Here is a 20446-nt window from a genome sequence, read left to right on the forward strand (position 1 = left end):
GAACCACGAGACACCCCCCACCACCACCACCACTTCAACCCCTGGCAAAACTGATCCTGATCAGACTCTCCCCAATTGTCAGGACTCTCAGATCATTATATATTAAGCACTTCAGTTCAAACATTCTGAACTGCTGTGGCTGTTGTCACCTTAAAGTACAAAGCTGATCCCACCCACAACTTCTCAAAATGCACATCAGGACAAAACTACAAACGGGCCTGGCTGTTCTCCCATACCTCATTTTAAAGTTCTCTCTTTTAAAAGTGCAGCCAGCCCAACAAAAATACGCCATCATTCATATTGTTTTCTCCGTCATAGGCAGGAGATACTAGAAAGGGTTACAAGACCATTGTTAAGCTTGTAGTAAATTGTGTTTGCGGCACAGAGGGAATAACTTGGCTCACATTCTCCGGTTGCAACTGTAGTGGAGAAAGAGGAGGCCAACAAAAATCGATAAGTTCAGTGTAAGCAAAGTCAGAACAACCTTTAAAATAATAAGACAAATCAATTTATTTCACAAATGTCTTCATTTCCAAATGCCATTGTTTTGGTGTTCTCCGCTGTCATTGCTCATGACATTTGAGAAAACTGGGCTCTTAATCATTTCGGTGCAGAGGGAGTTATCATGTAAACAGCCAGGCTCAAAGATTATGTGCTCACCCAAAGATATCCTGTAACAACCGAGTCCTGGGGGAGCAGGAGGGCAGAAAGGGACACAGTGGGGGCTGGGGAGAGAAACTGGGGTGGAAGGGAGTTTAAAAATATGGACAGAAGAAAAAGACCCTACTTTATGGCTATATACAATGAAAAGTAATTACAGAGAAAAATGAAAGCTGGGGCTTGCTGTTAGCGAAGGAGGAGGAGGAGGAGAAGGGAATTCTGATCTTTTTTTAAGCTCAGAGTCCATTTTGATATAATTGGTTCCAGAATTATTTATGACATTAATTGCTGCATTATCGACTACCTGTCAGCGGCTCTGGCAGTTAGTCCATCTTTCTTAGCGCAGAAAGCCAGCTCAGCCCAAACGAGACTGACAAGCTAATTATACCCATCTCCCCTTCAATGACAAATGCTGCTCATCGGAAGCCTTTTCTAGAAATAAGCTTTCATTCTTTCCCCCTTTTTCCCTGAGCCAGACACAGCCGATATCTCAAGGTACAGATCACAGCTAAAACTCCGCTCACCAGGGCTATTAGCTCTGAACATCTCACTTGAGCGAAAAAAACCCTAAGCATCTTATGTTATCAAACTGTATGTCATTCCCTGATACTAGTTTTCAGTGAATGTGCACTGGGCCATGCACGTCACTCAAAGCGGTGGCAGAAAGAGCAGACCTGACTGAATTAGCCGGCCCCATCTTTAGCAACACAGCCAGGATGCTGACAGCAATTCCGGGACTTGGCACCCAGGCTTTTGCATCTGATGCAGTTAAGCATCCAGAATCAATAGTCTTGTGGTTTTGTGTTGTGGCTCCTGCTGAGCAAATACATGGAGGTGGAGGCCTGGTGTGGGGGAAGGGGGCAATGCTGGGTAGATGCACAATGTCTAGATGGCATGAGACAGCTGGGATACCTGACAGGTGAAGGGCTGTATTAAAAGCTAGGCGTCTTGAAGCAGAATGCCCAGAAACAGCCCTACGGGTGTTGCCATTTTCAGTAGAATCCTAACATGTCTTTTGCCTGCCTGTAGTCCCTCAGTAGAGAGGCACCTCTTCAGTGACCCATCTGTCCATGTGGTTTGTCAGTCTTCTGTCAGACCCTTGCAGTGTACACACACACACACACACACACACACGGACTGTACCCCCACATTCTCTTGCTCCTTGGCCAGTTCCCCAACCGTTCTCAGTAGGAGGTTTTGATGTTCACCCTAACCCAGGGGTCAGCAACCCTTTTCAGTCATGGGTCAGTCCACCATCCCTCAGACCATGTGGGGGGCTAGACTATATTTTGGGGGGAATGAATGAACTTTTACGCCCCACAAATAACCCAGAGATGCATTTTAAATAAAAGGACACACATTCTACTCATGTAAAAACACACTGATTCCCAGACCGTCCGAAGGCCGGATTGAGAAGGCCACAGGCCTTAGGTTGCTACCTCTGCCCTAAACCTATTCAGGAGCTTGCCAGAATGTATTTGCACTAAAAATGGGGAGAAGGCAAGGGTGCGTACACACAAAAACTACCCTCAATCTCCCAGAGTATAACAAAGGCCCCTTGTGTACCAGAAGCCGACTACACCAAGTACACATCTAGGGTTCCTCTTTGGCAGGGAGAGTTATACATGTGACACTCCCAAACCCCAGTTGCCTTTCTGTCTTTGTAGCTGTTGTTGTTTATCAAGCTTATTTTCTTATGAATCCAGGGTTTGTGGGATCAAAAGGAGAAAGAGTTGACCACCCTGGCATCCACTCCAATGCTGAATTCACATTACCTGTCTGCTTAACTTCAGTTTATCTTGACACTTCTCTACTGGGCACTGAGGTGCTTCATCAGCTGGGTGCTTTGTCTCCCTCTTGTTATCCAGGAATTGTTACCTCACTCATAACTGAAAGTGATTGGCTACATACTGTGATTGGTCACTACAAGATCTGTGAATGGCTGGAATCGTCCATGTGAATAAGAAAAGTAGCAGCCATTGGAGAAATTGTGGGAAAATGTGATGCCAAACAGAGGGTGTGTGTGTGTGTGTGAGAGAGAGAGAGAGAGAGAGAGAGAGACCCCAAAAGTATTTTCCAGGAAGGAGAGGAATCTATCTCCATCTGTTTATTTATTTTTTAGGTAGCTTCAATTTATGGTTTATGCATTTTAAGAATATTTTTGCATTTGTTGTTTTCAATGACAAATGGACTTGGAACTGTGTTGAACAGGCCCCTCTCTCTTTGGTTTGTTGATAAGGTGCAAGAGGAGTAAACAGAATTGAAGCTTGGCACATTTTACACTTTTATCAACATAAATGCCGGGGGGGAGGGGAAACCTAGCACATAAATTGAGTCTGAAGCTTTTACAAATTGGCTATTTAAACCACTCCACACCTATAAACTGTACAGTGCTGGAGGCCATCTTTCTATGGCTATTGTTCTTCATGAAGCAAGACAACAAAACCTGGCAGGAGAGAACTAAACCCCCATTATACTGGAACTGAATATTAAAATATTGCGAGGAGACAGAGGAGCAGGACCAAAAAAAAACCCCACAGTAAAAACAGAGGAGACTGCAAGATACAAAGATGATTTTGATTTGCATACAAGCTAAACCCACGGATATGGTGCATTTTCAGAAAGTCTTCACAGCAGGCAATAAAAACACACAGCATACCTATAGACCTATCATAATCTATTAAAATGAGCCAAGTTAGGACAAACAATGAGGATCAGGAAAGAGGCATAAAGAGAAGTCAGGACTTTGAACACATCTAAAAAGCAAAGCTAGACACATTGCTTACATGGTCACGTAGGCCTTTAGACTGCCCCATTACTGGCTAAAAACCCCTAAGTTGATCAGTAAGAGATTGTACATAGACATGAAAAAGACTAAATGGGGAGCCATTTAAAGCAGCTGTTTTCACCCACTGCCTCTCAACCAATCAAGGATCAGGTGGGTGGAAGGCCTAAAATTAAGCGCTGCTGGGGAAACTCAAAACAGGCTGATTTGTGGCCTTGTGCAGCTGTGCAGATTCACGTGGCAAAAAGCAGGCACCTTGGACATGAAACAGCGGCAGCCTACGTAAAACTACAAACTTTCCCCAAATTACTTTGCTGTTTTCTAACTTTGGTAGACAAATTATGTATACCTCAATATTTTATTGGTCTGAAGCCTCAGAGATTTGTTAAAATGAGCCTGTTCCATCATCCGATGTTGCAGTGCCCTGAGAATAATGCACATTTGGCTGTTAGTTACCGATACAGCCCGAGTATAATTTAGCATTTGTCTAACCTATTCAGAAGGAAAATATTGTTCTCATTAATTTACATTAGCAGCTGAAGAGAGTAGGGAAGGGGTTGGTATCCCCAGTGCTCTAGAATGTGTTGGAGAGAGGTTTGCAAGAGAGACTCTTGACTCTCTCGGAGTTAGCACAATGAGCCAAGCACATTAAAATTTGGTTAGATTTTACATGTGACCCCCATGGCCACTTTAAACCAACTTCCCCGACAAAAAAGATACTTAGGCTAGAGTAAATCACAGATACCAAAATGTAGATCTTACTCACAGAGTTTCAGACGTTTCAGCAAACAACTATCCATCTGTTGGCAGTAAAATAAAGAAAGTGGTTCCAAACGACTTGAAAAGAGCTTTGCTTCCTTACTAAAGAACCATGCAGTCTAAGGAAGCGGCTCATAAAAATCTCCTTTTGGAGAGATTTCCCACTCACCTGCTTTTCCTCACAGGTGCGAGCCTTTAATTGGCTGCAGCTTGTTTGAGGAAGCAGAGGGAAAGAGGGAGCAAAGGCTGCTGGGAAATTGCTAAATCCCACCCACAGATTAGATTAGATTAGATTAGCTCAGATTAACCCTTTGCAAGTGTGAATCAGCAAATGTATACAGTATTTACCAGCAGGAATGTTCTTGGGAAAGCGATTTGCACGTCAGAGCTGAGTTAAAACTGCTCACGGTTGTTTGCAAACATTTTTTGCCAGTGCCGAACAACCCATTTCAGTGATTTAGGTGCTCATTGAGAAAATGCTAAATTATTTCTGATGCCCTCATTCCCCCATAGTAACCTCGCCATGAATCTGAATCTGATTGGCTAGGTCCTTTTTTTTGGTACAGAAAGCTCCACAACCTATGTGCAGTTATCTTATGCGTATTCAGCTTTATGTATGTGGCTTAAAAAACAACAACAACTAATAAAAGGGCAGAAAAGGAACGGGGTTCTGGGAAAGATGACTCTGGCAACTGCGCTCACCATTGAATCCAGTGTGTTTTGACTATACGTGATTTTAGCTTTAGGCGCAATCCCTGGAATGTAAACCCCACGTAAATTGTGGGCTTATTGTATTCCATTCACTGGGTGATCCCTGATTGAGTGGGACCATCTATGAGTCTCATCCAGGGACGCAGCAGCAGCTGCCAGGACAAAAATGACCCCGTACCCAAATATAATAATGGGTTGTATCCAATGTGAGTCACACTCAGAGTAAATGCTGCAATTCCCAGCACTTTTAACCAACTATAGCTACTGAGTTTCTCCATAACAGTTAAAGTGGTATAAAAGTGTTTTAAATGTTTGGTGTGGATATGACCTAAGGGTCCATATTTAGTTTTTGCTCCTTTGATAGTCTTTGAAAGATATATGATGATATGGCAACAATATGCTGAATGTGATTAGGCAATCCTGAGCACCCTAGTATTCCTGGAGAAAAAAAAAGGAGGTAGTGATATGGATAGTATTGATACCAGTGCTCTTTTTCTAGAAAAAGAGGTGCCGGAACTCACCACGAACGCCTCTCTTGTTCTCTTATAATGGCAATGGCACCCACCTGAGAGGTGATGGAACTGAGTTCTGGAGACTTCCGGCTGGGGGGGAAAAGCCCTGATTTATCCTATTAGTGAAAGCTAAGCAAGAGAGATGCTCGCAAGAGGTCCAATGTTTATCAGCAAGATGATTGTATCCTGGATTTAAGAACATAGGAAGATTGATCAGAACAAAAGGCCTTTATTGTCCAGAATCCTTTCCCACAATGGCCAACCTGATGTCTATGGGCTTCCCATAAGAAGGAGCTGAGCACAGCAGCACTCTCTTCACTTGTGATTCCCAGAAACTGTTATTAAGAGGAGAGCTGCCCTCGTAATGGGGACAGGACATTTCTTTGCTCCTACATAGCAATTTCCCTACTTTTGCAGACATTTGGAGGGACAGTATTACGAAGGGATGAAGTTGAATAGGTACTGAACTGGTTTTGACATTTGAAATTGTTCATAAAAATATGTGAGTGGCTTCAGCTCAGCCCTGTCAAAAAATGTTGAACTACTTTAGAAATGTCTGCATGTACTTCACCTCCAAATTTGTCTCAAAATTCAGCTGTAATTCAGTTATCAGGCAGAGTCTGTTATTCTGAGGTGTGGTTTTTGTTCACAATTGTAAGAAAGAAACCCTACCTGGGGAAATAAGGTGAGGAAGGTGAACATTTACAGCAACATTATCATGGCACTTGGTTCATCTCCTTCTTGTCTAGAGTGATCCTTATTTGAAATATAATAAAGGATGAAATGGTTAAATACATCACTATTTTGCCAATAATAGGTGTTCGTATATAAGTCTAAATGGCAGTCAGGCTGCCCAGCCTATTGATTTTACTGTCTAATGGCTGAAAGAGATGTTATCTTGATTAATTAGAAGCCAAAAACAAATGCATCTTAGTTCTGTTAAATCTTCTCTCGTTTTCTCTCTCCCCCTTTTTTCTGTACTAGTGGTATTGTGTGGTAGACCTGCAGATGCCTAAACTGAAATAGGAAATTAACTTCAACACGGTAGGAGCTAGCTTGGTGACTTTATTTCAGCTGTCAATAAAACTCACCCTGACAATATTATTTAACCCCATAATGCTGTGGTCCTAGGGAGGATGTAAAATCTTTCCCGACACAATTAACATATAAGGCAGGGATGGCTAAATGTTGTTGGACTCCAATATGTTGTTGGACTCCAATTCCCATCAGCCCAAGCCAATGGTAAGGATGATGGAATCTGTAGTCCAACAGTATCTGGAGGCCACAAGTTAACCACCCCTGATGTAAGGGAAATGTCAGGATGTGGACAGGCATGGAGTGCAGTTTTGTGGCCGACAGGTTGCCAATGATCTCCAGCCACAGTGCTTTGGAGAAGGGATGTTGACTTATCACCTTATGCTTGTCTGCTCTGTATTTGTTCCCTGTTCTGCTAAGTGGTGCATGCTTGGGAATTGCTGGACATTCAAGTCCTGCTGCTTCTCTGCCACATGCCCACACTTCCATTCCTGTCAAATCAGCTTTGCACTTAGTTTCTATGCCTTGGTGTCAATTCAGCAGAACACAAGCCTGAAGCTGTTCTTTTCATTTATCTTAAGTCTCTAGCCCCTGCACCTACCCTTCTGAAATTTTACAGCTTACTTTCCTAGGGGCATCTCTGCAATGTATGCCGCATTCATATTAAAATCATTACACACAAAAACTACAGGGAGGGAAGTCAATCGCTTTTAGTTCTCCCTCACAAAATCTATTTTAAAACTGCCTAGCAACAACAACATCAAAATCCACCCTACATCTATCCTTCTGATTTTTGGCAGGTTTCCCGCCAAAGGGCACCTCTATGATATGTACTATTTTCACACAAATTGCCCAGAAGAAAAAAAATAGGGGAGATGAAGTAATCCTTCGTTTAATCACTCACAAATTGCAAAGCCTGCCCTTGCAGTACATCCACTGCAGCTGATCCTTCTGAACTTTGGCAGAAGGGAATACCATGCCTGCACATTTCTCAAAGTCTGCCAGAAAAATAAAGAAATAAAGAAACAAAAAGTTACATGGATACTCCCCTCTTTTTTGTCAAAACGTACACCAGCTAGTGCTGCAGCTGGCAAGGGATGGAGCTCTTCCAGTGGGATTAATCCACTGAGAGGGGGTGCAGAAAGGGGCCTTCTTATGGTGTCCATACTGTGAAACCTCCCCCCCCCCCAACTTGGGATGGAGTCAACCAAACTGCGCTTTCATCACCAAGTTAACATATATCTGTGGAGGGGATCGTTCAGAATTCTGTATTTTAGGGTGGAAACACACATAAAATGCATGCAAAATGTGTACAATTTAAGTGCAAAATTCTAATGTGCTTTAAACAATATAGTCCACAAAGCATGGGGCAGAATAGACCTATGATTGCACATATGGGAAACATACACAGAACAGAAATAGGCTAATTTCCCCATTCCCAATTCAAACCAGATTGGTGAAAGGTGTCATAATACTGTCTCCTAATGAGTCGCTCCATTAAGGAAACAAATATCTACCATCTAGGAACGGAGGAAGAATTTGTTCCAGTCCAACGCTTCTGGACTTGCTTATGGGGATCAAATCACAACTTCTCTGAATTTTAGAATGTGACTTCGGGGAACGAAAAGTGCTTGCAAATTGTATATCTTATGGGAAAGGCATTGAAACACTTTGAAATACGCGTGCTTTCATGGAGAAAATGAGTATTTTGGCTAAAACTGTGTACAAAATGCATACCATTTCATTGTGGACTCTTTGGGCGTCGTTTCAAAAAGTCTACCCAAAATGGGACCGATCTGGGCTTGAGCACCAGTGAGACTGAAACTGGATCGAATAAAGCTGCTCTTTCCATCCCTACAACCGACCACTCTGGAATATTTACGAACAGTTTCCTTAACAAAAGACTGCTAATGCAACAGCCTTTAATACCAGTTTCACAGAAGCCCTGTATTCAAAGGTAATATACTAATTGCGAGAGAGGGATGATGCTGTCCTACTTCGCTGCAGACTTCTTGGAAGTTCCTTGGTAGAACAGGATGCTTAACTTTACACACTTTGATCTGATCCACCCAGGGTCTTCCTTTGTCCATTTGGGCTGGGTGGGGTGGATCAAAAGAAGTCTACAGTGATTTTGTGTAATAACATATCCAGCAATTGCTTCTCCTTGCCAAGTACTGAGACTTTCAATAGCAGCCATCCCTGAGAGCCCATTGCTGCGTATCTGCAGAGCTGCCTATTTTTTTGCCCTTAGACTAAACATTTTGCTCAAAATGTTAATTCTGCCAAGTGTGGGGGACACTCCTACCATGTTGTGTGTGTTTTGTATACCAAATTGTTCCACGTTAGGGTATGGGCAGGAGGGAGGGTGTCCAGAAATGTTAAGGAATTCATGTGTAGCCGAGTTCTGCACATCAGTTTTGAATGCAGCACATAACAAAGGTCAGAGATAGCCTGGCGCTGTGTTTTGTGTGGTGCATCTGTTCTATGAGAAAATGTGCCCAAGTTTCTTTTTTTAAAAAAACAAACAAAACAAAAACATTGCTGTAAAAGCCTGGTTACTGCTGAATATATTTCTAAATGACAAGGTTTATTTGGCTGCCTTTTGATATGTTTAGGGGAAACTTGGGCTGACAGTTAGAGGAGGCAGGAAGAGGGGACCGCAGCAACTTCCACCCAAACAGAAAATGTCAGCTCTTCCCTCGCAAGGATGCAGAAGCATCCTGATGAAAAAAAGAGCAGACGTTTAAAAGTTTCTGACATGTGTCACGAACGCAGCCATTGAGCCAGTCCTGCTGATGTGGCTCAAGATGACAGCATCCGAGCCACTGAAGCTGGCTGCGGGACATTCAAAGTTTGGTGTGTGTCACATCGAATCCTTGTCATGTCACACTGGAAAGATAAGGGGGGGGGGGAGAGAGAGAAGACAAATGGACGCAGGCAACAGCAATAGTTCAGAAACTTAAAACAACACGCTCCCCACTCATCTAATTGATATTATGAAGCAGCCATAACATTGGACCAGCCACCCAACATCTGAGTTCATAGAAGGTCAGGGTGGATTTTTCTTTTCGGATTAATTCCTGCAAGACACAGACAGTAATTTGTCAAGTTCTTGACCCAAGCACATCTCCTCTGCATTCCAGAAAGGATATTTTCAAGGAAGAGATGGTCCTTGATGTTAGTCACTGAGCCATTGCCCCAGCTGCTCCCGAGGTGTCTCTAAGGAAACCACATGTGTTCACTCCAGATGGTCACCTGACCCCTAGTGACCTAGACTGGATGTCAGTCATACAAAGGATTTGGATTGTTTTGTTTGAGTATCTTCTCTTCCTCCACAGGATCAGAGTGCTTCGTTGTGATCAGGATGCAGCCTTAATACTTGGGAACTTTTGTTGCAATTGGTGGGAGGGACCTATCCTTTCCCACAGCTGACTTTGTGCCCAGATTTATAAACAGTAGCTGTGAGAGACCAGTGGAAGCCAACTCTTAGGGGTTGAGGTCCCTTTGCCCCTCCATAAAATATTTGAGGGGCTCAGGACCCCCACAAGGGTGCTGGGCGTTGCCATTCAAATGGGGTGTGTGTGTTATGCAGAGCAGGGCTTACTCCCCCCCCCAATATTTTATTAAAGTTGGCACCCCGCTTAGGACCGAAGAGCAGGGTGTGATTTGCAAACAACAACACACCAATTGGGGATCCCAGAAAAGCACAAATGGAAGTGCGGGTGCCTGTCAGAGACCCTAAAAGGCGGCCATTCCTATGAAAATGGGGTGAAGAGTGAGGGTAATATAGATCTGCATCATACTCTAACAATTTGCAGAGCTAAAGGAAAGGGAAAGAGGGGAACATGGGACCAAAAGTATCACGGTCGCAGTTGGACGGGATCACAAGGGTCATCTAGTCCAACCCTCCCTCCCCCACAATGCAGGAATCTTTTTGCCCAATGTGGGGCTCAAACCTTTGACCATGAGATTAAGAGTCTCATGCTTAACCGACTGAGCTATCCAGTTGCCCAGTTGCTTGAGGAGACTTGGAAGAAGCAGGGAGGTATCAATCTGAAATTAGCAATAGTGGTAAAATGCCTGATGCAGAATAGAAATGCATAGAAATGCAACAATCTACAAGTAATGCAAAGGTGTGCATGTACTGCAGCTTCTGGCTCTGATGAAACATTTCTAGTTTCCAACAGGTTAGGCCATGTGCTGAGAGAAATGTAGCTAGAGAAGGGGAGCCTGAAAGAAAAAAGTTTGGCAGGAGAAGGTTCATGTGAAGCAAACGTTCTGTGTTCTTTTTGCTGTGCCAACATCATGACAGTACTTTATAGAAAATAATTTTGTATGCCATAAACATATCTAAATAGCTCCCTCCCCAATAAATTGCTTTCATTGCACATATTACTGAAAAGCCCCAGTTTAGAAGAGGTGATGGGGTATCCAAAGAATTATAGTTAATAGTTATTCACTTGTCATTGATTTCTGCAATCGAGGGTGTGCTCTCTGTCTACCTTCCAGCTTAATATGAGCAGCACATTTTTTTTTAATCTAATGGCCTTGGAGGTGAAGTTCTGTGGATTTAATTTTAGCATTTTCCAAATACAATCAGACTGTGATAATGTGACTCCTCTGGCAAGTGGCATTTTTACAAAAATCCCTCTTATTAAAAAGTCAGTAGCACCTACAGGCTATGAGGCTGGTTTCCACTTAAATCATTTGGCTACCTAGACAGAGTGATAAATCAAGCACAAGGCAGGGACTTACAGATTTGCCTTATATGTGCTAAACCAAGCTTTGAGAGAGGGGCACAGGGACATGACAGTGGGATGGTGTAAATGGGGAGAGAGTGTGTACAGAAAACAGAAATCTCCCCCTCAAACGCAGATAAATGTTTTAGTTTGTTCCTTTTCTTTCCTCATTTGCTGTTGAACATTTTGACTAGCGCAGTTAAAGACACAGCCCCCCTCTCAGCCTTAAATGTGTTGCCATTTAGCAGAGGAGACCCTGAAGGAAAATTATTTTCAGATCCAAGAGAATAGGAATTGTTCATGATAAAAGCTTTGGGGATTATTATTTATGCAAGGAACACAAGTATTTCCCCCTTCCCAAACTAAGTGCAGGCTTTGTTTCATTTGCACCCGGTATCCTGTCCCTAATTCTGTGTTACAAGTAGACTTATTTTGGGATCTGACCCCAACCTAATGAAGTCAGCTTCCTGCAAGCCAAGCATCCAGATGCTCCTAAACAGTGGACTAGGAAACAGTGCTAAATTCCATCTCAGATAAAATGTAATCTGAGATGGATTCCTCAGATTTGTGGGATTGACTTCCATATCAAAGGCTGGATGAATCCACTGGTTGCTGGTGAGTTATGTGGCCTGCCTAGTAATAATAAGCAAGATGAGTCATGGAGCAGCTTAGAGATGTCTCCATGTCATGCTAGGCCTCATCAGCCATGGACCTTAGCATTCATTGTGGTGCCAGATTAGCAATGTCATTACCAACCCAGTCCCTTTGAGTGGTATGCCTAGAGAGTCTCCTGTGGCCTAGGAGTATCCCTCAGCTGCTGCACGCACAGATGCCCCCAGTACTGATCACATCATTGCTTCTCAGGTAGGGTTGCCATATGTCCAGAATTTCCCGGACATATCCTGAATACTGCAGCTGCAAGCAGTGTCCAGGCGGAAATTGGTGAAATCTCCAGGATAATCTGAACGTATGGCAGCCCATGTCGGCAGTGTCGTTTTTTGCTGATTTTCCTCAGAAATACTCAGAAATGTCCAGTGTCCCTGTGCTGTGCTACGTAGGCTTCTTTGTGCCTGCCCAATGGCTTGCGGAATCAATTCTGCTTTTAAGATCCAGTCCAATTTATTCTGGAGCAAAATAATCTGAAGTGAAACTGGGGAGGGGGGTCCTCTATCTCTTCTGTGAACTAGTGAAGGCTTGACTACTATCATGGCAGGTTGCTACAACTCAGTATGGACCTACCCTGCAACACTGTGCGGCGGCGGGGGGGGGGGGGAGAGACTCACATAACTTGTTTCAACAAATGACACCCCGCCACACACGCAAAAATAGCTGAGCAGTTTTATAGCATTTCTTCATTAGCTACCACTGAAACCTGCTGGGGGGTAGCAGCCAGAGGAGGAGAACACAATCCATGATTCTGGTGGTGATGACAATGACCACACACACATACCCCCACCAATTATGCATAGGCTTTTTGTGCTCTGGATTAGAATGGTTATGATGGTTGTACTGCTACTTGTATTTCCAAATGGGACAAGGGTTTGCACTGCAGACAACGAAGCTAAGAGATTCTCTGTGTAATGCGAACAGAAAATGTAAGAAGGTGTCAGTTCTATATGCCAATGGATGGAGACATGGGCAACTGACAAGCATGCCTGTTTGGGAAAGTAAGGCTAAGTCCCTAGTGCAAAATCCTTGCTGAAGCCAACTCTATGGGGCTGAAGGTAGCTCAGTCCCCCCAAAGTATATGGGAATGGGGCTGAGCTCCTCCCCACCCCTATCATGAGGGGCCGGGTCCCACCAGGCCTCCAATCATAGTCCCTAGTGTCCCATTGTGCTTTCTGTTCTCTTCATAATAATTTACCTAAGCCCAAGGAATTGAGGCCATGACACCCCTTGTGTCTAGGCTGGTGCCAATACCTGAGCAAACTTAGGGTCAATCCCTGCCTGCTTGGTGGACAAAATAAAACCCAAGGGAGGAGGAGTGAAAGTGTGCAAACCATGTGTGAGTGGCTGCCTAGCAACTACTACATAGCTTCCAGTGTTAGCTTCACTTGCAGGATGGAATGTTCTGGAAGGTATGACTAGGACAGTGGCTGACAGTGATGCTGCCAGATCCTTGATGACATAATCTGGCCTCAGAATTGTCCTCAGCACTGTTCCCGCAAGGCCGGCGACAGCGTTCCCGCTCTCAAAAGAAGGGTCTGTTTCAGGACACAGAGGCCACAAACTCATCAGGCATCACATATTACTTTAGAACTCAGGTGCCCTCATTTTTTATCCTCCCTTGCCATCGTATAAATGGAAGAAAAGCACTGGCTGGCAAAAAAAGAAGAGCGCCACAACTGAAAGAAATACGGCTCCGCACAAGGCAGACCCAGAATTCACTGCAGCAGGGGGTCAGAGGGCTAAATAAAGCAGCTAGGTTATTAAAGAAGGCTAGGGTGAATTTATGATCCCTCACTAGCATGTGCAGCTCTGGGCAATAGGATAAGGACAACCGGATCACCAAAGCTTCAAGGGTTCTACCTCCCTCATCTCATGAATCAGAGTGAGCAGCCTGGAGGCAGGAGATGAGAAATGGCAAGAGCAATAATCTCAGGGAATGGAAGAAAATCCTTGAGTTTGTCATTCTTGATGCGCATTACATCACACCAGCAAACTGCTTATTTCTTATGGGCATGGGGTCATTTCGTGATCTCTCATACGCCTGCCTAGTGCCTTGATGACAGGAAGAAAGGAGCCACCGCACAGACTGTTTACAAAAGGAATACATGAATATAAACACAAAGACGACCTGTATGTCTACACATGTGTGTACAACACACACACACACACACTGCTTTGACCTCTAGGCACCCATCCTCCCCCCCCCAAAAAAAAACCACACTCATGAAAACACACACATTTTTAAAAAATAGTGGGTAGAAAGGGAAATGATGCTATAAACGTGGAAAAATCCCAAAGCTCATGCGACCCCAAATGTGTATTTCGTTATTTGTTTTGCTTATGTCCCATCTGTCTGTATCTGTACTAGATCTGAAATTATTTTACATATGAAATTGCTTTAATTGTTCTGATTAGTGAAATTGTATTTTTGTATTGTTTTTGCATATGAAAGTGTTTCTCTCTCCTCATTGTTTTTATATATGAAATTTTGTAAAAAAATAAATTGGTGATTATGTTTTCTATTGTGAAATCGCTTCAGGATATATTATGGGAAGTGATTCATAAACAGAATTCAGCAAACAAAAATACTCAAAGTGACTTACAAATTTTTTAAAAAAACCGATCTGAAGCTGTGTACCCACAACATTATGCACAATGCAAAGCTATCCTAAAGTTTCTAGATAAATAGTGATGTTCAGTGTGCTAGCATTGGAACTAGAGATGCTAGAGAAATAGTGATGTTCAGTGTGCCAGCATCAGTTCAAACTAGCATCAATCCAAAAGGAAAACTAAACCACATTTACTTCACAGTTGAGCAGGGGTGTGTGTATTGAAGGAGCCATTGTGCATGTGTGGATATCAGCCTCATGAACAGGACTTGAAGGGTGTGTTTTCCTGTTGGGAAACCAGACAGGTAATGTGCATTGGGTAAAGACATCCTAGCCCCTTTCCGGTGCATACAACAGCATGCAAATGCAACTTGAAACATGGGGAGTGGCCTTACTGCATTCTAAGCTGCTAAGGTGTCCAAGCATCAAAAATGACAGAGGGAAGAGGGATGGCCAAGCAGGGAGCTACTTGAAAACAAATTTGGGGGAGTGGGGACTCAGTAAAGATCCTCTGGGGAGATGGAGTCCATCTGCAATCTACCACTCAAAGGGGGCCAATTCTGTTTACGTTAGCCAGTCAGGATAACCAGAGAGTGTGGACAGGGAAGGGCCAGTGCCAGCACCCGCCCCGCCCCAATATTGGGAGTTTCCCCTGAAACCATAGGAACTTAGGGGCTCCATTAGTTTCTGTGGGTGTGTAGGGGGGGGCGCTTTGGGGACAAAACCAGAAGCTGGAGGCTGAAAGCCTTCATCCTACAATTTCACCTCTTCCCAAGGACCCTTTCCTACCCAATAATTAGTTCTCACAGTGGCATAAAAAAGAAGTAGTTTGGGGGCAAAATCTGCTGATATGGATGCAGTTGCAGAAGTGAATGCACCTCTAAATCTGCATGAGGACTCTCAAGACAAGTTTGTTCAGTTTGCATCTTTTTCCTTTTTCTTTTTTATAGGGTTGGTTGGATTTGGATTTCCTGAACTAACACACAGATCACACCACTGCTCTCCTTCAGTAATTGTACATTTTCCAAATTTTGGAGTATTGTTTTCAAATGGAAATTATATGCATACACCAAAATGCATATAAAATGTGTATTTTTAATGTTAAAATGTGTGCAGAAATGCATCCTTTGGCACAACGTGCATATAATGATGCTATTTTAGGATACGGTGGTTGGCTCCTTGCGATCGGGAGTCTAAGAGTTTGTGTGTTAAACTCTCCTTCCACAGGGAAAGGCTGATCTTTCAGCTTTAACTGTGAGCTACTTTGTGGATGTAACAGGAAGAAGCGCTAAGTCCACAAATGGCTGACTCAGGTTTAGAGTTTCCCGTTGCGCCTCGAAGTCATCACTATGGTAAAGGGATTTATTTTGTGTGAATAAACAGCTTGCCTCCTTTTGGTGCACCATGGAGACCAGCCGACTATATATGTCCTCATTGTAAAGGGAGGTGTTGTTCCAAGCTAGGCCCTTACATCTCGGCTATTTCCCTGAGGTGTTGTAAAAATAATTGTGTTAGAGCACAGAGGAAGGGGTGGAGGGGACACTCCAAGCTAATGAAAGCAGGTCTTTCCAAAGGTGTCTGTGCTTTTTAAATTTTTTTTGTTGCCCTCCTCACCAGCCATGATCATCTCAAGTCAGTTAAAGAATGATAAACATCCAGGCCCTGCTTCACTGGGGCAGGAGTGTGGAATATTAGGTAGAGATTTAAAAAATAACAAGTGAGGTCTCCCTCTCTCTCTCTCTCTCTCTCTCTCTCTCTCCCCTCCTATCAAACTCAAGATGGGTGAGCTGAATGCATCTGCCTTGCAGACAAGCCTGCCTTACAGAAGAATTAACAAAAACACATTTCCCTCAAACAATTTTGGCTTGGTCACATTTTGACAAAGCCCATGGAGGGAGGGGAGGGGCCAGGGGGAGGTATATTGTTCATTTATTATTAGATTTGTATCCTGCCTTTCTTCCCAAAGGAGCCCAGGTTCAGCAAACAACCACTGATAAAACACATTAAGAACATCTTCAAAAATTCCAATACAGATGCAGACTGGGGGACATCTCAACTTAGAAGGCTTGTTGAAAGAGGAAAGGTCTTCAGTAGGTGCCAAAAAGACAACCTGTCGGATATTCACAGGGAGGGAATTCCAAAGGGCAGGTGTCCTTTCCTACATTGTGTGGCTAGGATGGTGTCTTCAAAAGGCCCTCACTTTCAGAGTGCAATGATCAACTGGGTATTTAAAGGGTGAGATTATCTTTTCAGGTATCCTGGCAGTACAAGGTTGTATACACCAAAATTGGCACCTTGAACTTAGCCTGGTAGTTAACTGGTAGCCAGTGTAATTATTTCAAACAGTGGGGTAATTTGCCAGCAGTATCCTACCCAGGGAGCATTTGGGTGGCAGCTTCTGGGCCAACATCAAGGGCAGCCCCACACAGAGCACATTGCAGTAATCCATCCCAGAGGTTACCAGCTCATGCACAACAGTGTTCAGGCTATCCCAGTCCAAAAACAAGTGTAGCTGCCTCACCAGTCCAAGCTGGTGTCTAAAAGTTTTTGGTATCACTTTTATAAGGGTGAAGATTATGGCAAAAGGATCGTGGAGAGCTTGCATGGTGGTGTACGCAAGGACATGCATATTGCATCCTTGGGCAGATGCTGGGACCCACTGCTGCTGACCACAGCATCTTCCCAGTTTATGGATCCTGGGCATGCTAAAATGAAGCACTGAACATGTGGGAACTACCTATGGTTAAGTTCCCCTCTCCCAAATGCCTGATGTTTTCAAGCCTTGTAGAACAGCTGTTAGTCTCAGCTAACACTGCGGGGGCTAATAGCCAGTGATGCTTTTTTTTGGTTTGTTTTTAGAGTGGGGGGTTGGAAGTGTCCACTCAAGCCAGGATTTGGGAATCAGAAAGGCATTCCATATGATGTAATTCTTCTGATTCACTTGGACTTGTATGTGACATTGGAAGAGCTCCCATTAAGACGACAGTGTCTCCAAGCAAGGTTGAGAGGTATCAGCTTGAAGGTTTGCATAGTTTGTTGGGGTGGGAGGTGGGGGTTGGCCAAAAGCACATTTTTTCCTACTTAGAAGTGTGGTGGGTGAAGCTGCTTGCCTCAGCGTCTTGGAGTTTAATTTCAACCCTTAAAAGTGTGCCAAGAGTTAATAGCCTTAAAAGTCACAAAGTATAACTGGCCATCCTTTTGTAAAAACGCCATAAATGCCGCAGCAGTCAGAATGACTTCACAGCAGTACAATAGGTACCTTCATGGCGATCTGAATCCTGCTGCTTTATAGTTTGCAGCAGCCACACTCAGGCTCTTATTCCTTGGCAATTTCCCTAAGCTAAATAAGTCTGTGTTCTGCCAAGGAGCTGACACTTGGTGTAGCTGAGACATCCAGCTCTTTCAGGAGAAAGATTAGGCTACAAATCAAAGTCAGAGCCAGCCACCTAAAAGGGCTGCAGAAAATGACCAACTTTGTATGCAAAAATGTGGCTTGGGGGGTGTTGTTGTTATTGCACTCATGCGCCAAGTACCCTGGGCTGCGTGCACAGCATTGGGAATGTTGCAGCACGGGGCAACCAAAAATGATCAAGAGTCTGAAGCACCTCTATGAAGAAGGACAATATTAAAAATAATATGCCCAATTCTAGTCCACTTTACTCTCTGCTCCAGAGTTTCAGGTTCCCTTTCTCTTTTGTGATCTTGCTGTCCTGTAACAATAACTGTGTGGAACTGTTTCGAGATACTTTGCTAGCTTTCTTGAAACCATTTTGACTTACCTTGAATTTCCATTTTCTTTTTTGATGTTTCACCTGAAGAGGAACCTCTGAATTCAGCCTCAGGCATGGTACTTGGCCCTGATGCTTTGTGATTTAAAAAGAAAAGCAAAAAAAAAAAGATAAAGAAACATGCACAGAGACTGTTCAGAGTCTAATGCCTTAGCATAGGGTGGAATATATATCAGAAGGTTTTTTTGTTTTGTTTTAAGTCCTTAGAGCAGATTATTTAACCAGCTTCATTTTGTTAATGACTCAGTGGCCGCCAAGGCAAGGCTTTGAATGGGACAAATGGCCTGCTATAGCAATACTACTAGCCTTCCCTGAGAGACCAGGCATAATTGGTTATGCAGAGGTCCTGGGAACACAATCTAAGAATAATTCTCCATGGGCCAGCTGAATCTGAAAGAATTGAGGAAGTGACAGTTTCACAGGGAAGCAAAGGCTATAAACACTGCCACTCTTTCACAAACCAGATAAGTGTCAGAAATATTCCCCTCACCCTTCAGCACAGGAATGTGCTAAGTACACAAAAGGGAACCAAAGGGAAACGGGGAGGGGAAGTGGGGGCAGGAGGGCATTTTTCCAATGGAAAATTGCGGGTAAAAAGGAAGGGGGGCACGTTCAGGGTTTAGAAAAAAAGCCTTATTCTGGGATTGAAATGTATCATCCGAACTGACCATGACGGGATGAATCACCTTCTCTGGTGTACTTTACCTGCACAATTTGTTTTGGCAGTGAAAAGCACTACCACCTAACCACTGGAACCCCAGTCCAGACAGTCAGTGTTTTGCCATTTAAAGACATAGAATTAAACACACAGAGTGTTGTGCAAGCTGTTGGCATTCACGTGGTTTCACCACTCCTCTCCAATTTCTCATCTACCATTGGGATAATATTATTCACCAAAGCAATTCACAATTAAACAGAAACAGCCCCATGCATACACTGAAAAACCCTGCAATTGGAGTTTCCAGTGGCACTAGCAGAGGTCACAACAGAAACATCAAATGCGTGACACAAGGGAAGCATGATTCCTAATTGGTCTGTTAAGAATTGATTAAGTGGGTGTCCAAGGTTAATTGTTATTAAACTGGTCGATTATGATTTGGCAAGGAAGGCCTGGAGGTTCCAGTGTGCTTCTCATTTCTACAGGAGAGGAATGGGGGCCTGAGAGGGCCCCACAGCAACTGGGGCTCCTCCTGACCTAGATGGGCACACTCCCTGCTCTGCCACATTCCAGGGCAGCTTTACCCAGCTATGCTTGCAAACGACAGTTGGAACAATGCTGTCGCAAGCTAGGTGGGTGCTGACTCAAAAGAATCATGGGGCATAAAAATGAAGGCTGCCCAGCTCTGATTAAGACAGGCAGCCACTTGGTCTCTTTCAGCAAGTGGAGGTGGAGGCGGTGGGCTACAACCAGTGGCGGAGGAAGGGGGTGTGGGCCGCCCCAGGTGTCATCACTGAGGGAGGCTACAAAATGATAAAAATATGAGGGGTTTTTTAAAAAGGGCTCACGAAACTTTTTAGTTCAGTCAAAAAACGTAACGAAACGTGGCTGGCACTGGGCACCACACTGCGGGGGCTGGTAATTACTGTGGGGCCTGCAGTGTGCGCAAGCCACACGTCTCTCCTGGGAGTGACATGGTGGCTTGGGCGCCTGCAGGCTCCGCACTGCCTGAAACGGCAGCGTGGGACTTGTGTCTGCCTTCCGCCTCTCTACGCTGCTGGCTACAACAGGCAGAGAGGCAGCATCCTGCAGGCATCAGCCTCAGTGGGCCCTGCCATTTACCCACCATGTTGGGGGCTGAGAACAGGCTTGAATAGCAACAGAACCTTTGCATGCTATTTTATTGTTTCTTAGCAAGGAAACTGTATATATGTACTGATTTTTAGCCTGCTGCAGCCAAACAAAATAAAATAAAAAGGTATGCCAGACTTTGTGTAGCTGAAGCGTTATATAATTATGCTGATTTTAATTAAAGTTGCTATATGAAACATTGAAAAAGCAAACAAACAAACCTCAAAACAAATTAGGCTGAGAATAATACCATGCTCTGGTCACAATGCATTCTCAAAATACTTCTGCCTCCAAAGGGTGAAAAGGCATTTCTGAGAATGATACATATGGTTTTGACATAACAACATACCATTGCAGTGGGAGAGGGGGAAAAACACCAAAGTCATGTGG

At 43.9% G+C, this 20446-nt stretch overlaps 1 long non-coding RNA gene across 1 annotated transcript in view; it reads right to left on the reverse strand.

The window, feature by feature from the left end:
* Positions 1-4392, reverse strand: part of LOC310677598 — a 47216-nt gene extending 42824 nt beyond the window's left edge. Inside the window, exons 1-2 of the long non-coding RNA XR_014511317.1 lie at positions 4374-4392; positions 4212-4245 (exon numbers count right to left, since the gene is read on the reverse strand). This is a non-coding gene — a long non-coding RNA (uncharacterized lncRNA). The remainder of the gene's footprint in view (positions 1-4211; positions 4246-4373) is intronic.
* Between the last annotated feature and the right edge of the window lie 16054 nt (positions 4393-20446).

Source organism: Podarcis tiliguerta (assembly GCF_965153285.1).
Source record: "Podarcis tiliguerta genome assembly, chromosome: 5".
Lineage (NCBI taxonomy): Eukaryota > Metazoa > Chordata > Lepidosauria > Squamata > Lacertidae > Podarcis > Podarcis tiliguerta.